Genomic DNA, 18,123 nt, shown 5'->3' on the forward strand with positions numbered 1-18,123 from the left:
GGTGGCTCAGTCGGTTAAGTGTCTAACTCTTGGTTTCGGATCAGGTCATGATCTCAGGTTTCAGGGTTGTGGGATCGATCCCCCCATTGGACTCCACACTCAGCGGGGAGTCTGCTTCAGATTCTCTGTTCCCCTCTCTCTGTCTCTGTCTCTCTCTCAAATAAATTTTAAAAATCTTAAAAAAAAAATGCAAATTTAAGCAATGAGATCACATTTTAAAGACATAATATTAATTATAAATAGCATGATATAGAACTTGCATAATTATAGGTTTATTTAAAAACAACAACACCCATATTTATATATTGTCTCCCATGTTGATAGTGGTTATTTTTAAGTTATGAGATTGTGGGTGATTTCTTTCTCTTTCTCTCTCTTTTTTCTCTTATATTAATTTAAAATTTTTCTACAATAAGCATTAATTGCTTTCGAAATAAGACCAGTTATTTATGTATTTACTTACTTTTTTAGTGATAATACCCAAAGCTGACATGGTTGTGTGGAAATGGGTATTTTCATGTCCTGACAATGGGAGTATAAATAAATTCAACATTTCTGAGAACTGATTTGTCAGGAGAAAAACTTTCAAAATCTACATACTCTTCAAGCTGGTATTAAATTTATCTGCTGTATTAAGTTTATATTAAAATATATGAGGAAGGAGCATAAGATACAGAGACAATAATATTCATTACAATGCAGATATTTGTAGGTTAAAATTTGTGACAACTTATATGTTCAAGAAGACAGAACCAGAATATAATTACAGAGTAATTAACACTGCTCTGAGGATGGTATTTGAAGTGCCTCCAAAAAGTGAGTCATGCTCGAATAAATTTGAGAAACACCATGTTAAACAAAGTCAAATATTTTTCTTTAGTTGTAGGATTTTCAGAGACTTTAATAGCTACTGTGCATTATGACAATTCAAATAGGCAGTATTTCCCAAACTTATTTTACAGCAGAACTTATTTTTCTCTTAATGTACCTATGGGAATCTTCCAGATTAATGTTCAGAGAACATCAGTTTTGGAAACATTGCCATATAGACTCCTTCAAACGGTGTCGTAGAAGGGTATTTCACTACCTAGAAAGGGATACACAATACACACGAAATGACAAAACAGGTTACAGAAGAGTGTGCATAGCATGATCCCATTAATGGAGGACCATGAATGCATTGAAAAGAGACTGGCAAAAAAAAAAAAATTAACAGCAAAGTGTTAAAAGTGGTTCTGTCTGGGTAATAGAAAATGGGTATTTCTTTTCTTTTTTTGCTTATACACATTTAATAGGATTTCACAATGAACATATATTACCGCACAAATAAGGAAAACAAAAGGTACAAAATGATGTAGAGGAATATGCAATATGTTGTTCACAATGTGTTTGGTGTGAAAAGGAGATTACAAAGCAGTTTGTCCATTACAATATCTTTTTAAAAATTACTTCCACATATGGATAGCTGTGCGGAGAAAAAGGAAGTGTACCAAGATATTAGCAGTTATTATTTGGGGGTCATATCTGGCATTACAGATAATTTTATGTAAACGGATTCCTTTCTTGTTGGTCTTTTGTTCCGAAGAATGTGACTTAAGCCGCTGGATCCTCTAAGGGAGTGGGTTTCCAAGGTGGGATGCAGAAACCCCAAGGAGGGTATGAGATGATATATTGGTTGAGAAACATTATTAAAGTATGTATTTATTTTTCTCATCCTTTGTATGTCCATTTTTCTATGTTTAGTAATGTACAAAATACATATTAGCACCGTAGTACATGTATGAAGTTTGTAGATGCATTTATATACATTAACAGTGCATTCTCCAAAATTTTCTTCCCACAGGGGATCATGATCAAAAATGTTTGTTAGCTATCCCTCTAGAACACTGAAGCACTGGCAAGTGACATCCTTGGCCATGTTTCCTATCTTCTGAAAGATACTGTCCTAATGCCATGGGCAGTGGTTGGTGACCCAACTGCTTAAATCTTCTCTCTGGTTTTGTTGACCAACTAGCCTGAGGATCCCAATTTCCCATTCTGTTCAGTTTCCCAGGTCTCAGTGTGCTTTCAGGATAAGGGAAAGGGCATTATATTTGATGGCTAATGATGCTAAATACTAAATATATCTGGCTCTTCATCTTCTGGATGAGTGATGATTGCTGTCCTTGGCCCCATTGGGTGGACCCATGTGACCAATTCTGTCCAGACAGTTGTGAGTTGTAGAGTCATGTGTCACCCTTAGTACAGGCATTTGATTGCTATTGTGGGACCCTCCTTTCCACCACCATGACCCACAATGTTTAATATTGTGGGGGCTCCATCAGGCTGGGCTCTAGGGAGAGGACAAGTATGACAGACAGCGGTGCCCCCAGCCAAGTGAGTAAGAAATAAGCCCCAAGTGTCCATCAATGGATGAATGGATAAAGAAAATGTGATATACATATATACAGTAGAATATTATTCAGTCACAAAAGTCACAAAAAGACAACATGGATGAACCTAGAAGACATTATGCTCAGTGGAATAAGCCAGACACAGAAAGACAAATACCATATGATGTCACTTATGTGTGGCATGTAAAAAAGTAGAATTCAAGAGAACCAGAGAGTAGAAGGGTGGATGCCAGAGGCTGGGGGGTGGGGGTGGGAGAAATGGGGAGATGTGGGTCAAAGGGTACAAACTTTCAGTTATAAGACAAATAAGTTTTGGGGATCTAATGCACAGCATGGTGACTATAGTTAATAATACTGCATTGTACACTTGAAATCTGTTAAAGAGTAGATCTTAAGTGTTCTCACAAAAAACAAAGTAACTATGTGAAGTGATACAGGTGTTAACATGTTTAATGTATACGGATCATCATATTGTATACTCTAAATATATACAATTTTTGTCACTTATCCCTCAAAAAAGCTGGCAAAAAAGGGGAAATAAGCTCGGATTTGTTTAAGTCCTTGAAATTTGGGGGATATTTGTTACTCCACCCAACTTAAACCATGCTGACTTTGAGATCAGAGCTTGCCTGTGAACCCCAGGTGTTGGAGATGGGCTCGAACCCATCCAGTATTGAAGTCCTATCCTTGGTTCTTCTGACAGAATGGAAGATAATTGCATAGATTTTTATTTTTTTGTATGATTAAGGACTACTTATTTCTGACCTTCTAAGGGAATTACTAAGCTTTTAAAACTGTTTATATACAGAAACAAAAGTTAGTAAGTTACTAGATTTTTTTGAGGACTTTAATTCATTTTTCTCCTAAGAAATCTCCTTTCACTCTTGACCTATTTCCACAATGGCCTCTCCCCAGGCTCCTTTCCTAATGCCTACCTGGTGGTTAAGGGATTATAGTAGAGTCATAGCTTATGCAGGAGCGAGACTTTAAAGGCAGTGAACAGAAAACAATACATAAAAATAGTTCATTCTCAAAAATATTTTTCAGGTTTTTTTTCTAATTTAGAAATGTGTTGATCACAGCTCTAAAGCATTAAAACCCTTGTACATTTCTCAAATTGCTTTTAAAGAATAGTACACATGACTTTCTGCATACAAACCTGCACATGTACCGAAACATTGACATATATAGTAATCTAAAACATGCCATAAAGTGGGGGCGCCTGGGTGGCTCAGTTGGTTAAGCGACTGCCTTCGGCTCAGGTCATGATCCTGGAGTCCTGGGATCGAGTCCCGCATCGGGCTCCATGCTCGGCAGGGAGTCTGCTTCTCCCTCTGACCCTCCCCCCTCTCATGTGCTCTCTCTCTCTCATTCTCTCTGTCTCAAATAAATAAATAAAATCTTAAAAAAAAAAATGCTATAAAGGGTACACAAGCACCTGCATCTACACACACTAGAATCACATTTAGTGTGGCAAATGCTTGCACTATGAGATTGATGGGGAAAACGGTGGATTAATGTCATCTGTCTCATGCTCACTTTTATACATAAGCCTATGGAGTGTGTGATGGGTAGCATTTCCTGCATTATTTAAACATGTTTTCTTTCCCCCCCCGGCCACCCCTGCAACGTATTTGAATTTTCGGATGTTAAATGCATGACTGTTACAGTCACGCTATGCTTCCTCATTACAGCATTTGATTCTGTTCTTTCTCTTCTATGCATTGATTGACTTTTCCCCTTTAAGGAAAGCAGAGCTAATATATCCACGCGACCATTTGTTACTGAGATTTCCTATTTTAGCCAAATGGATGTGTGTTCACTCCTGGAAAAGTAGATATGCCATACTTTTCATGTGAGCCTCTGCTGCCCCTTTTCTGACATCTGACTTCTCAAGAGCTGGGATCCAGGCAGGTGGGGCTAGCTCCTGAGCTGGATATTCACATTGCCTCTCCAGATTCTCTGTCGGCTCTTCTCCACCCTGCTCTGTGCCCTAGGGCCTGCATCATCCAGCCTCCCTCACCTGTGGTTTCTGGTTGTATGAGGCCAATGGGAAGCACCAGTGGGAGATGAGAAGGTGAATGAGTGAGACTTCCATCCCTCCCCACTCAACCAGGCTGCAAATGGGCAGTGGTAGGGCTTCTCTTGTGGATTCCCTGTCCACAGCTCTCCAAATCTCCTTAAACACCTGCTTCCCTTGCCCCTTCAAATATGGGGGTGGGCTAATGGTTTCTTGCTAATTCTTGCTAATGGTCTTGAGGTACTGCACCATCTCTGTAAATTTCTCTTATTTCTACCCACTACTTTCTAAGTGATCCCATTTGTAAACTCCTCAGTGACCCCTTCTGTACACATTATGTGTTTCCTACTGGGACCCCAACGCTTACAATATCATGGGAGTCCAGGTATCCCTGGGAAGTTGAAACTATGTCAATCTTCAATGCAGCTGGTATCCTTGGGGAAAAATGCCTCCCTTTTCTTTAAAAAGAAATTATTATTTAACAATTAAGATGTAAAGGCATGCAAGGAATAAGACAATGAATTCCCATGCCTCTCAAGAAATAAAAATATCAATATTGATGAAATCTTTTTTTAAAAAAATAATCTCTGAAATACATCCCCACAGTGTTTTTGAGCTGAGAATCCAAACCAGGACCTACCTTGCTCACAAGAGGACAGATTTCAATGTGAGATGTGCCCTCTGGGGCATTTTGAAATTTACACGTTGAACTTGTGAGTGAATTTTTGTGTGTGGCTGAGAGAAACATTTGAGGTAGGCTTTTGGGAATGATATGCTGACCCAGCAGCAATCCTATTCAAGCCAACTGCTCTTTTTTTTAAATTTTTTTTTTTTTTAAGATTTTATTTATTGAGAGAGAGAATGAGAGAGAGCATGAGGGGGGGAGGGTCAGAGGGAGAAGCAGACCCCTTGCCGAGCAGGGAGCCCGATGCGGGACTCGATCCCGGGACTCCAGGATCATGACCTGAGCCGAAGGCAGCTGCCCAACCAACTGAGCCACCCAGGCGCCCCAAGCCAACTGCTCTTTTCTGAGTCACTGGGTATGAGTTGAAAGCACCAGCTTTGGAATGGGACAGGCCTGCTTCTCAATCTTGACTCATTCGCAGCCTCTGTGACCTTGAAGGAGCATTTCAAAGAAGCTCCTTGGATACAGAGGCCCATGCTCTACCGTAAGACATGCCCAAGATGGCATGGTGTATAGGATGTATAATGGTGTGTACAAGAGCACTCACTGCACACAGAACTACCGAGCAGGGGAAATGAGGTATGCAGTCTGATAAATATGATGCACGGTTACATGCCACAAAGGTGGTGAAATCTTAAGGCTAGACCATTAAGGTCATGTGGAGGGAATGGAGGAAAGATCTTGGAACCATATTGCTCAGCCCTTATCAAGCAGATGACATAGACAGGACCACAGCTCAGACCCAACTCCCAGCTCTCCCTTCAATTGTCCACTCTCCACTGCCTTACCTCTCACATCCATTCCAGCTCAAAGTGGCAGTATTTTTTTAGGTAAGCAAGGTATTAGCAGAGTTTCACTGTTTTCCTTTTCCAGAGTTTTAAAATAGAGCCTAGTGTGGGGATAAGAAAACCCAGATAAGCGAAGAACTGTTAGCACTTCCCGTCAAGGCAGTTCCCACTCTCTGACTAGAGTAGACAAGAATACGGGTTCTAGAATATGCTACTGAAAGACTCTCCTGGACCTAACTCTAGCCTGGCTCTTCTGAGTCCTCTTTCTGATGAGGTCTTGCCCTTGGGCTCTGTCCTTGACCCATTTAGTCCAGTTTTAGCAAGAATTCTGCTGGGTCAGTTGAGTGAGAATGGCTTACCTTTGATATCTGATCAGATTCCTCACCTCCCCCACCCCGCCTTGGTATCTGACAACCCTTGACATCTGATCAAATTCCTTATTCCCCTACCCTTTATATCTTATCACCTTGGCCTGCCTTCAGCAAAAATCCTGTGTAGTTGGTTTAGCAGAATTTTTCTTACCCCTGACACTTCCTTTTTATAATTTCTCATCCACTGACCCCTACCCTGATCCTTGGCAGCCAATCTCTACTTGCTCTTGTATCTGAGGTTGAGCCCAATCTCTCTTCTCTACCACAAAACCCCCATCGTAGTGGTTCCCCCTGAAAAGAGTCCACCTTACAGTTTTTTTTTTTTTAAAGATTTTATTTATTTATTTGACAGAGAGAGACACAGCGAGAGAGGGAACACAAGCAGGGGGAGTGGGAGAGGGAGAAGCAGGCTTCCCGTGGAGCGGAGAGCCCGACGCGGGGCTCGATCCCAGGACCCCAGGATCATGACCTGAGCCGAAGGCAGACGCTTAACGACTGAGCCACCCAGGCGCCCCTACCTTACAGTTTTTAACAAGTGTCATGAATGATTTTTTCTTTAGCATTACTACCTGGGTTCAAATTCCAGGTCCACTATTTATGGTCTGTGTATTATTCTCCTTATTTACAAAATGAAAATAATGAGACCTACCTCATAGGGTTATGTGAGAATTAAATGAAGTGATACATCTGTTTATATCTATATCCATATGTGTATCTATATCTATCTAGCACAGTGCCTGGGACATGGTGACACTCCATACTTTCTGGCTGTTACTGTTTCTTCCACTAGAGTGTAAACCCTGGAGGTAGACTTTGAATCTCTTTGTTCCAGTGCAGTATGTCCAGTGCTTTAGGAAGTGTCAAGTGCACAGTAAGCTTCCAATAAATATTTGATGACTGAATAAATGAATGAATGTAGTTCTTTATTTTCCTTTCCCAGAATTTGGAAGACATGTTGGAGTCCTCACACTTGCCCATGGTGATGGAACAAAGCCTCATGGCTTTCCTCTGTCTGGTAGCCAATTAAGGGCAGAGAGTACTTTAGGATGTATGCACTCATTCATTCATTCATTCAACAAATATCTAATGGTAGCAAGTGATAGAGATAAAAAGATGATGCAGACTCTGAATAAAGGCAGAGAGATCACGTGCCAGGTACAGGTAGATTTCAAGCATCCTTTCAATGTTGTTGCTGCGTCAAGGGAGAAGCATGTGTTGGCAAGAGATGAAGTTAGAAGCTGGAAAAGGCCACATCATGGAGGACTTCGCAGACTTGTGTTGAGTTCCACAGAAGCAATCCATGAAACCCGGTTTTGGATGCAAATGATTCATTAAGAAGTGCTCCATATAGAAGCAAAAGCAGAAGAAGAAGCAGAAGAAGGAGAAGAAGGAGAAGGGCTCCCAATGGAAAAAAATATTTGCAAACCATGTATCCAATAAAAGAGGTTAATATCCAAAATATATTTAAAAAACTTACACACAACTCAATAACAAAACAAACACAAATAATCCAATTTTAAAATAAGTGAAAGACCTGAATAGACATTTGTCCAAAGAAAATATACGAATGGCCAACAAGTACTTGAAAAGATGCTCAACATCACTAATTATTAGAAAAAATGCAAATCAAAACCATAATGAGTTATCACCACATGCATGTTAGCATGGCCATCATCAAAAAGTCAAGAGATAGCAAATGCTGGTGTGGATGTAGAGTAAAGGGAACCCTTCTGCGCTATTGGTTGGAATGTAAACTGGTACAGCCATAATGGGAAACAGCATGGAGTTTCCCCCCCAAATTAACAATAGACCTACCATATGAACCAGCCATTCCATTGTTGATTCTATATACAAAGGAGTTGAAAACGGGATCTTGAAGAGATATCTGCACCCCTATGTTCATTGCAGCATTAGTTACAATAGCCAAGACATGGAAATAACAGAGGAATGGATAAATAAGATGTGGTGTATAAACACAGTGGAACATTATTCAGCCATGAAAAGGAGGAAATCCTCCATTTGTGACAATATAGATGGACCTTGAGAGCATTAAGCTAATTAAAATAAGTCAGATAGAGACAAATGCTATATGAGTTCACTTTCTAAAAACAAAACCAAAAGCCAGACTCACAGAAAGAGATCAGAGTTGTGGTTACCAGAGGCAGGTGGGTGGGAGTGAGGGAACTGGAGGAATGGTGGTCAAATGTCCAAACTTCCAGTTATAAGATAAGTAAGTCCTGAGCATGTAACAACGTACAACATGATGACTGTAGCTAACACTGCTCTAGGCAAACAGACATGGTCAAGGAATATAAATCCTAAGAGTTCTCATTGCAAAAAAAAAATTTTTTTTCTTTTTCTCTTTTTTGTATCCATATGAGATGATGGATGTTAACTAAACTTACTGAGCTAATCATTTCATGATATATGTAAGTCCAGTCACACTATTCAACTTAAACTGTGCTGTATATCAATATATTATATCTCAGTAACACTTGTTGGGGGCAGAGAAGTGCTCCTAGAAAGATCTGATTAGAGAATGGGAGAAGCAGGGTGGAGAAGCCAGGAAGCCAACTGTAGTTGCTAGGGTCCAAGAGGGCCCCCCAGTGATCTCCACTGGCTGGTATCTGTTTTTGCTATCCTATCCCACATCATACCGACTGATCCATGTGACAAATACCATGTAGCAGAAGTGATGGCATGTCCCTTCTGAGATTTGGTTCTGTTTTGGGGCTCTCTTGCTCACTGGCTGGCTCTCTCCTTCTCTTAGATCATTTGCCTTGGGAGAAGAGAGCTGCCATGTCATGTGAGCAGCCCTAGAGAGAGGCCCATCTGGCAAGGACCTGAAGCTTCCTACCAACAGCCATGTGAGTGATCTTGGAAGCAGATTCGCCATCCGCATCAGATGGCTGCATCCCCAGCTGACAACCTGCCTACAGCCAGGTAAGTTGCTCCCAGATTCCTTATCCTCAGATACTGTGTGAGATAATAAGTGTTTGTTGTCTTAAGCCATTAAGTTTTGAGGGAATTGGCTATGCACCAATAGATAAATAATATACCCAGGAAGGGTGTGATTTTTTAAAAAAGATTTTTCTTAAAGATTTATTTATTTATTTGAGAGAGGGCACACAAGTGGGGTGGGCAGAGGGAGAGAGAATCTCAAGCAGACTCTCCGCTGAGCACAGAGCCCAGCACAAGGCTAGATTTCATGACTCTGAGATCATGACCTGAGCCAAAACCAAGAGCCAGACACTTAACTGACTGAGCCACCCAGGTGCACCTGAAAAGAATGTGATTTTAGGCAAAGTCCTAACCTCAACTTGATCAGCAGAGCAACTCTGGATTGTATGTTACACTTCACAGCTGGTCCTTACTTGAGGCAAGGGAGCTGGGTTTTCCTACTCTTATTTCTTTTTTTTTTTTTAAAGATTTTATTTATTTATTTATTTGAGAAAGAGAGAGAGAGAGAAACAGCATGAGAGGGGAGAGGGTCAGAGGGAGAAGCAGGCTCCCCGCTGAGCCAGGAACCCGATGTGGGACTCCATCCCAGGACTCCGGGACCATGACTTGAGCCGAAGGCAGTCACTTAACCAACTGAGCCACCCAGGCGCCCCCTACTCTTATTTCAATGAGTCAATAGGCTGCCTTGACTTTTGATTCTCTGTACTTGTGGGCAAAAAGGCTCCATTCGTGCAGAGAGGTCCTCTAGAGAGAGTCTAAGGTGTGGGCCCTTAGATGCAAAGCATACAGAAGCTGGGGGGAGTGGGGGAGATAGGAACCCAGAAATACTGGAAAGGATTCAAGGGGATACGGGACGAGCCCTGATGGTGTCCACTAACCAGGACATACCTGGCCTTGGTTTGCCCTGTAGGTGATAAGGAGCCATCATAGAATTTCAAGCAAGGATGGTTCTGTTTAACCCCTTCTGCCAAGAAATAACTATTTGTGGGAAATAAGTATCAGATCTAAGTGAAGCAACTCTTGCTTTGCTGTTCCCTACATTTTCTCTCTAAATTATAAATATACAAATATATATTATAAATATAACCTGTGTGTAACTCTGACTTAATGAGAAACATTTACAGCTTTTTCCCCCTAAGAATTGTCAACATCTTTTTAATAAGTGGTTTAATAAAAAAAACCTTTCGGCAATGATCTGCAGCTTCATAAAATAAAGGTATTTCTAAGCCAAAAAAATTTCTCTTTATTTTAATTATTGAAAATAATAATCATTTCAATAATTTATCAAAATATCACTTAAAAAATAAAGGATGTAATTTATTTCCTGTTTTGGCCATGATCACACTAGCAGCCCAGGAGGGAAATGGACTTATGAAGCCATTGTACAATCATTTAGGCCAGAGATGCCAAGGGTGGGAAAGAAGTATTGGACACAGGTAATATTGGGAGGCAGAGTCAGTAGTGGAGACGGAGAATTGGGTCGAGGAAGAGGGAGAAATTATGGATGATCTCCAGGCTCTTGATTTGGGTGAGGGATGAGGTGGAGACGGAGAGAGACAGAGAACAAATTTAAATACTGAAGAAGAACATTGAGCATTCAGCCTTCAGCTCTTTAGACTAGTTTCCCTCTTCCCTCTGTCCCTTCTTTATATTCATCTTTATTAAACATCTACTCCAAGAATCTTGCTAACACTGTGAGAGCTATATGGCGATCTAGGCAATTTTCCTGTCTTGAATTTGAGGCAAGATCAGAGATGTAAACAAATAATCAGGATGCTACCTGATAAAAAGACAGTGGTTTTGGAAGATAGAGGTTTTCTTCTTCCCATTATTTCTCTAGTACAAACTACCTTTCTTTTTTTTTTTTATTCTTATGTTAATCCCCATACATTACATCATTAGTTTTAGATGAAGTGTTCCATGATTCATTGTTTGTGCATAACACCCAGTGCTCCATGCAGAATGTGCCCTCCTCAATACTCACCACCAGGCTAACCCATCCTCCCACCCCCCTCCCCTCTAGAACCCTGTTTGTTTTTCAGAGTCCATCGTCTCTCATGGTTCATCTACCCCTCCGATTTCCCCCCTTCATTCTTCCCCTCCTGCTATCTTCTTCTTCTTCTTTTTTTTTTCCTTAACATATATTGCATTATTTGTTTCAGAGGTACAGAGCTGAGAGTCAACAGTCTTGCACAATTCACAGCGCTTACCAGAGCACATACCCTCCCCAGTCAAACTACCTTTCTTCTCATCCTCTCTGTGTGCGCCTCCCTTAGCTGTTCTCTTCCTTCTTGAGATTCTTCTTGTCTCATCTTCATTTTCTTTCCCCCCATTAATTCCCTGGGTCATTTAACATCTTGGCTAAAAGTTTCTCTGTGCCCTGCCTCTGTTTCTGTATTCCCTGACCTGCCAGGGAGGCTGCACTACTTGACTCTGCGGTACCTGCAGAAAGCTTTTCCACTGAATCAAACCGTGCGTGTGTTTGCATTGATGTTTTCTGTGTTGGTTGGGTTCCCCTGAGAGGCTGGTGCCTGAAATGTAGAATTTGATATTCAGTAAGACTGCATGTGCGGCTCACAATGGCCCATGTCTCAGGTGTGCAAATGACAAGGTGTTTAGGTTTCGGAGAACTGTCACTCCTTAACAGACACGCATAGTTCATAGTGATCATCATTAACATTAACAATTCCCGATCCCCCTGGATTTTCAGGGCTCTGCTTGTGCTCACAGCAGCAAGCCAGATGCTCATCCTTGCAGTTCTCCTGGGGAAGCGGGCTTGTGGCAGGCAATGGGATTGACAAAGATTCTGCTGCAACTAATGGTTTCTCCAGTATTGTCTCATTACTTAGAGTGGCCTCAAGTGTCCTCATCCTACTTCCTCTTTGCTATTATTATCCGATTCCTGCTAGGATGGTCCCACTTTGTCCCAGCAGCTTTACAGAAGGCAGCGAGGGAAGGGGTTGGCAAAATGGAACCCAACAGGGGCGTGGAGCTGAAGATGCTTTAATTCTTAGCCTTTAATCACCGCTGATCCTGAAATGATGACAGAAAGTAGCATGGTCTAAACACAACAAGAGGAACTCTGGCTGTGACCTGGCAGCTAATTAGGTCTGGATCTTAGCTTCTGCCCTTTTGTCCTCTCCTCCAAGGTCACAAAGGCTTGGTCTTTCTCTTGTGGGTTTGCTGAAGTAAAACTAACAGATTTATCTTCCTGCCACTGGTAGTAAACAACAGGAGACACTACTTGGGAGTAAGAGTATTCTTGTTATAAAAGGAATCCGTACAAGCCTTTCGGATAGACCCCAGTTTGGGATAGACTTGGCAAGCTGGCAGTTTCTATCTTCCATTGTCTTCTGTTGCTGTGCTACTGAATCCGAGATCAGAGCAGGGCTGAGCATGGCAGACTAGGACAAGACTGTCCAGCTGGAGGGCCAAATACTGTTCTCTAGCTCACGAGGTAGAGACACTAACAATTTCTTTGTTCCCGTCATTTAAAAAAGTGAACACAAACGTGGCATCTGGGCCACTTAATTTATTGATCAATCTCAGTATGTGATGCAAGTGAGGTGAGGTCAGCTTTTGGTTGGTCTTCAGGCAGCAAGGAAAATTGTCTGATACTATTTCAACCTCAGGTGGTGTCACCATGGGCAAGAAAAACTTGCTTTTATGTTTGCTGAGTTACAGAGGTGTCTGGCATACTTCCTCATCTCCATTCTAACTCATCATTGAGATCTAATTTTCATGACTGTATACTTCCCCATAATTTTTCTTGACCCCTTTTCAAGTATTCGTGTTCTTTTTCATAATGCTTTGTTTTTTTCCAAAGTTGTCCTCCCCCACATGACTGGAAGCTGATGCTACCTGTCAGATAAGAGTTTGGCTTGAGTTGGCATCAGATTTTAAGATTTTGTTCTCTAAATCCTGTCCAGGTGTGGGTGAGGCTCTTTGGTATGGCTCCTTGAATATGCTTCCTTTGACTCTAAAGACTTAGACAAGTCATCTGCTTCTCCACACACCTAATACACAGGTGATTTAAGGATAGAATAACTACAATAGCCACTCCCGTTCAAAAAGATGTGTGTGGGAAAGAGATACATATCAGCCACTGGTCCGTAGCTCTTCTGACATCTAGCCAGGCAAATGTCTGTTCCTTGATTAGCATTCAGTCTTACACCTTGAGAGTTATTCTCATGGTTCTTGTCTTTACCCTCTGGGCTTCTGGTTCTATGCTTTGAGCCATTCTTCTTTTTTTCCAGCTTTATTTAGATATAATTGACATATAACATCGTGTAAGTTTAAGGTGAACCATGTAATGATTTGATATATGTGTATGTTGCAAAATGATTACTGTAATAAAGTTAGTTAACACATTCATCACCTTACATAGTTACAAATTGTGTGTGTATGTGTGTGGTGAGAACATTTAAGATTTACTTTCTTAGTAACTTTCAAAGATACAATACAGTATTGTTACCTGTCATGACCATGCTGTACAGAATTATTCATCTTAAAACTGGAAGTTTATACACTTTGACTATCTTCACCCATTTCCCACCCCTGCATCCTGTCCCTGGCAGCCACCAGTCTGCTCTCTGATTTTATGAGTTTGTTTTTTTTTAGATTCCACATATAAGAGACCATACAGTATTTGTCTTTCTCTGATTTATTTCACTTAGCCTAATATCCTCAGGGTTCATCCATGTTGTTGCAAATGACAGGATTTCCTTCTTTGTTGTGACTAAATAATAATTCCAGTTTGTGTGTGTGTGTGTGTGTGTGTGTGTACACCAAGTTTTCTTTATCCAGTCATCTATTGATGGACACTTGGATTGTTTTCATATCTTCGCTAATTGCAGATAATGCTGCAGTGAACGTAGATTGCAAATATCTCTTTGAGATGGTGATTTCATTTCCTTCAGGTAGATCCTCAGAAGTGGAATTGCAGGATCAGATGGTACTTCTATTTTTAATTTTTGGGGGAACCTCCCCCTTGTTTTCCACAGTGGCTGCACCAATTTATGTTCCCACCAGCAGTGCATGAAGTTTCACTTTTTTTCGCCTCCCCAAGTGGCTTCAGCTTCCTCACAGTATGGTGGTCTCAAGTCAGTCCAACTTCTTAAATGGTGGCTCAAGACTCCAATATAAGTGTTCAGCAAATAGGATGAAAATTACACCGTCTTATAAAGAACTTATCAAACTTAACACCCAAAGAACAAATAATCAGTCAAGAAATGGGCAGAAGACGTGAACAGACATTTCTACAAAGAAGACATACAAACGGCCAGTAGACTCATGAAAAAATGCCCCACATCTCTCGGCATCAGGGAAATACAGATCAAAACCACAATGAGATACCACCTCACACCAGTCAGAATGGCTAAAATTAACAAGTGAGGACACGACAGATGTTGGCGAGGATACGGAGAAAGGGGAACCTTCCTACACTGTTGGTGGGAATGCAAGCTGGTGCAGACACTCTGGAAAACTGTATGGAGGTTCCTCAAAAAGTTGAAAATAGAGCTACCCTACGACCCAGCAATTGCACCACTGGGTATTTACCCCAAAGATACAAACATAGTGATCCAAAGGGGCACTTATACCCCAATGTTCATAGCAGCAGTGTCCACAATAGCCAAATTATAGAGAGAGCCTAGATGTCCATCAACAGACGAATGGATAAAGATGTGGTACATACATATATATAATGGAATTTTACTCAGTCATCAAAAAATGAAATCTTGCCATTTGCAACAACGTGGATGGAACTAGAGGGTTTTATGCTAAGCAAAATAACTCAATCAGAGAAAGACAGTTATCATATGATTTCACCAATATGTGGGATTTAAGAAGCAAAACAGAGGATCATAGGAGAAGAGAGGAAAAAATAAAACAAGATGAAACAGAGAGGGAGACAAACCATAAGAGACTCTTAATCATAGGAAACAAACTGAGGTTTGCTGGAGATGGGAGGGGGGGAGGTATGGGGTAACTGGGTGATGGACATTAAGGAGGACATGTGATGTAATAAGCACTGGGTATTATATAAGACTGATGAATCACAGACCTGTACCTCTGAAACCAGTAATACATTATATGTTAATTAATTGATTTTAAATTAAAAAATGTTTTTAAATTTTTAAAAAGGAAACTACACCATCTTTTTCTCAGTTGTGGCTTCATAAGTCATAGCACATTACTTCTATCACATTCTATTGGATACACGTGAGTTACAAGTCTGCCCAGATTCAACAGGAGGGGACAGACTCTCCCTCTTGATGGAAAGATTGTCAAAAAATATAAACATATATATAATATAAAGATACATCGGTGGGTATATCTTAAAACTGATATAATATCTGAGCTTTAAACACATTAATTCACAATACCTCTACCCCAATTATAAGATAGAATATTTCCCTAAAAATTGAGAGACAGTGAGCTGTGCTGAAGATAATTCTCAGCTCAAGGACCTGGGCACCTCTTTTTTTAGATATCCAAAGGACTAGACCAGGATTGGCAAACTTTTTCTGCAAAGGGCCAGATTGTAAATATTTTAGGCTTTGCAGACCATATGGTCTCTGTTGCAACTCCTTGACTCTGCTGCTATAGTACAGAAGCAGCTGTAGACAACACATAAACAAGTGAATATGGATGTGTTTCAATAAAACTTTATTTATAAAAACAGGCAATGAGCCAAATTTGGTCACCAGGTCATTTGCTGACTCCTGGACTAGACCGTGGTTCTTTACTGAGCTCTATACTAGCCATGGAGGGGGCAGTGCTCAGTGTCAGATACCAAAAAAAGTGATGCTGATATTGACAAGTCTGGTCTTAGGTAGCTTGAGACCCTTTCTCTACTGACCTCTGATGGTGGCTAATTGAGGGTTTGAAGGTACTCCTAAATTTCCCTCATCATTAAAGTACCAGCTGGGAGAGTTTAACTAAAAATGCATTTACATAAAAATATAATTTCTTTTGATTGGCCATGCAGATCCTTTATTAAAGCACAGTGATTGTTCAGTCTTGGCTGGTGGACAGCAAAAATCATGGCGCTCAGCAGGTCCCTGAAGGGCCCTGCTTAGTAGAGAGGATGGAGCAGACTCAAGTCCAGAACTCTAGTTTCAAGAAAAAGTCTTTGTCAGGTTAAGGCATTTTCTCTGTCTCAGGAGATAGTCTGGTAAACCTGAATATGATCAGAACAACAATTTTCAGTGTGGACCAAATTAGAAACACAGCATTAAGATTTAGGGCACAATAACAGCTGATTGAAAGGTTAGGATCCCTCATTATCAGAAGAACATCACAGGGATCAATGATCTCTGACTCAGGACCTAATTCATCACATATCCTTTTATGGCCAGCCAGGTCTTGCCCTTTCTGGTTAGGAATCTGTGTTAGTACAAAGGAGAGAGAGTGACATTTGACTTAATGTCATGGCCCTTTGTCCGCTCCATCTGAACTCCCAAGTTAAATCAGCTCTAGTTATTTATATGGTCTCTGGGGCTGTGTTTCAAGGTGGGGAAAGTGTTCACTCTTATTTATGGTTCTAACTCAAAGGTAAGCTGTAAGGTAAAACAGCTAACATGTCACCCAATAGTTGCATACTATTATTTTGGCACAGAGTTACATTTACATTCTTTGCCATAATTTCAGTCTAGGAGCATATGGAATAGGATTGCTGCCATGGAAGGAGCCTGTCTTTCTCCTACAGTCTTGTTTGCTTTTCTCCTCTATTCCTTTTGTTCTTGTAACCATGGGGGTTTGACCTTCCAGGATTTGACCATTACCATTGCTTTCTAACACACAGATGTGGACCAACTATCGATATGACCAACGTAATCCTAAGACTCAAAAATATATTGAACTTCTGAAAATAGGCAACAACTTCCAGAGCATGGAAGACAGAAAAGATTCAGAGTTATACGGTGGTGAGGTGTACAAATGATCTGTTTTAAAAGTTTATTCTGCCAATTAGTAGTATGTGTGTGTGGCATCCATCAACTTGTTTAATCTCTCTGTGACTCAATTTCTTTACCTGTAAAATGGAGGTGATTTTACATACTACATAGGGTTCTCGTGAAGATTGCATTTAATGACATTTATAAAGTGCTTGATGCAGTGCTGGGTACAAGATACTCCCTTAATTATTGGAAACCGTGATCTCTTCAGGGTTATGTATTTGATGCCGCAGAGATGTGGGGCTTTGCCAAATGCTTGCTTTGGCCTGAGGAATGTAGTTGGAAATGACAGCACATGAATTCTGAGCCTGGGCTTTAAGAGCATCGTGTGTTTTTGCTTGCTCCTTGGGAGCCATTGTTCTTCCTCCCGGGTACCCGGGGCCCCAGAATGGGAGCAGAGTGACTCTAGATGACTTGAGTCAGATCTGAAATCTGGAACCAAGCCCAGGAGAGGGCAGCTGAAGACAGCCGAGGCCTAGCTGACCTGTAGGCACATGCATGAGAAACAACTGCCTATTGTGTGTGGTATGCCACTGACATTTTGTAGTTGTTTCTTATGTGGCAACAGCTAACCGATACAGCCAGGAAAAGAGGAATGAAACATACAATGAGCTTTCAGCCCAGCCATTTGGGAGACAGAGGAGTGAGATTCAGTAAAGCCAGTTGTCATATTTACTCTGGCAGAAACTCATCCTATGATCCTTGAGCAATGCGCTTTGTCTACCTGGCTCTGGTTTCTTCTGCGAGGAGATTATACTCATTGTAGATGGCCCAATATAATACCAATTCTATATATAAACTTTTCTGTGTCTATAGACTTACTGTCCTATGCATATGAATAATCTGTAAAATTTGTTCAGAAACAAGAAGGCGGAAGGGGCCCTTCTGAAGACAATAAAATGACAAATGACATAGATTGGTTGAATAAGACCTTGTTCCTAAATTCC

At 40.8% G+C, this 18,123-nt stretch overlaps 1 long non-coding RNA gene across 1 annotated transcript in view; it reads left to right on the plus strand.

Moving 5' to 3' along the window:
- Positions 1–18,123, plus strand: part of LOC129045827 (uncharacterized) — a 198,913-nt gene that overhangs the window by 138,982 nt on the left and 41,808 nt on the right. Inside the window, exon 4 of the long non-coding RNA XR_010411932.1 lies at positions 9,028–9,200. This is a non-coding gene — a long non-coding RNA (uncharacterized LOC129045827). The remainder of the gene's footprint in view (positions 1–9,027; positions 9,201–18,123) is intronic.

Source organism: Mirounga angustirostris, unplaced genomic scaffold, assembly GCF_029215605.1.
Source record: "Mirounga angustirostris isolate CCGP_5_RB_7025 unplaced genomic scaffold, mMirAng1.0.hap1 SCAF_5, whole genome shotgun sequence".
Classification (NCBI taxonomy): domain Eukaryota; kingdom Metazoa; phylum Chordata; class Mammalia; order Carnivora; family Phocidae; genus Mirounga; species Mirounga angustirostris.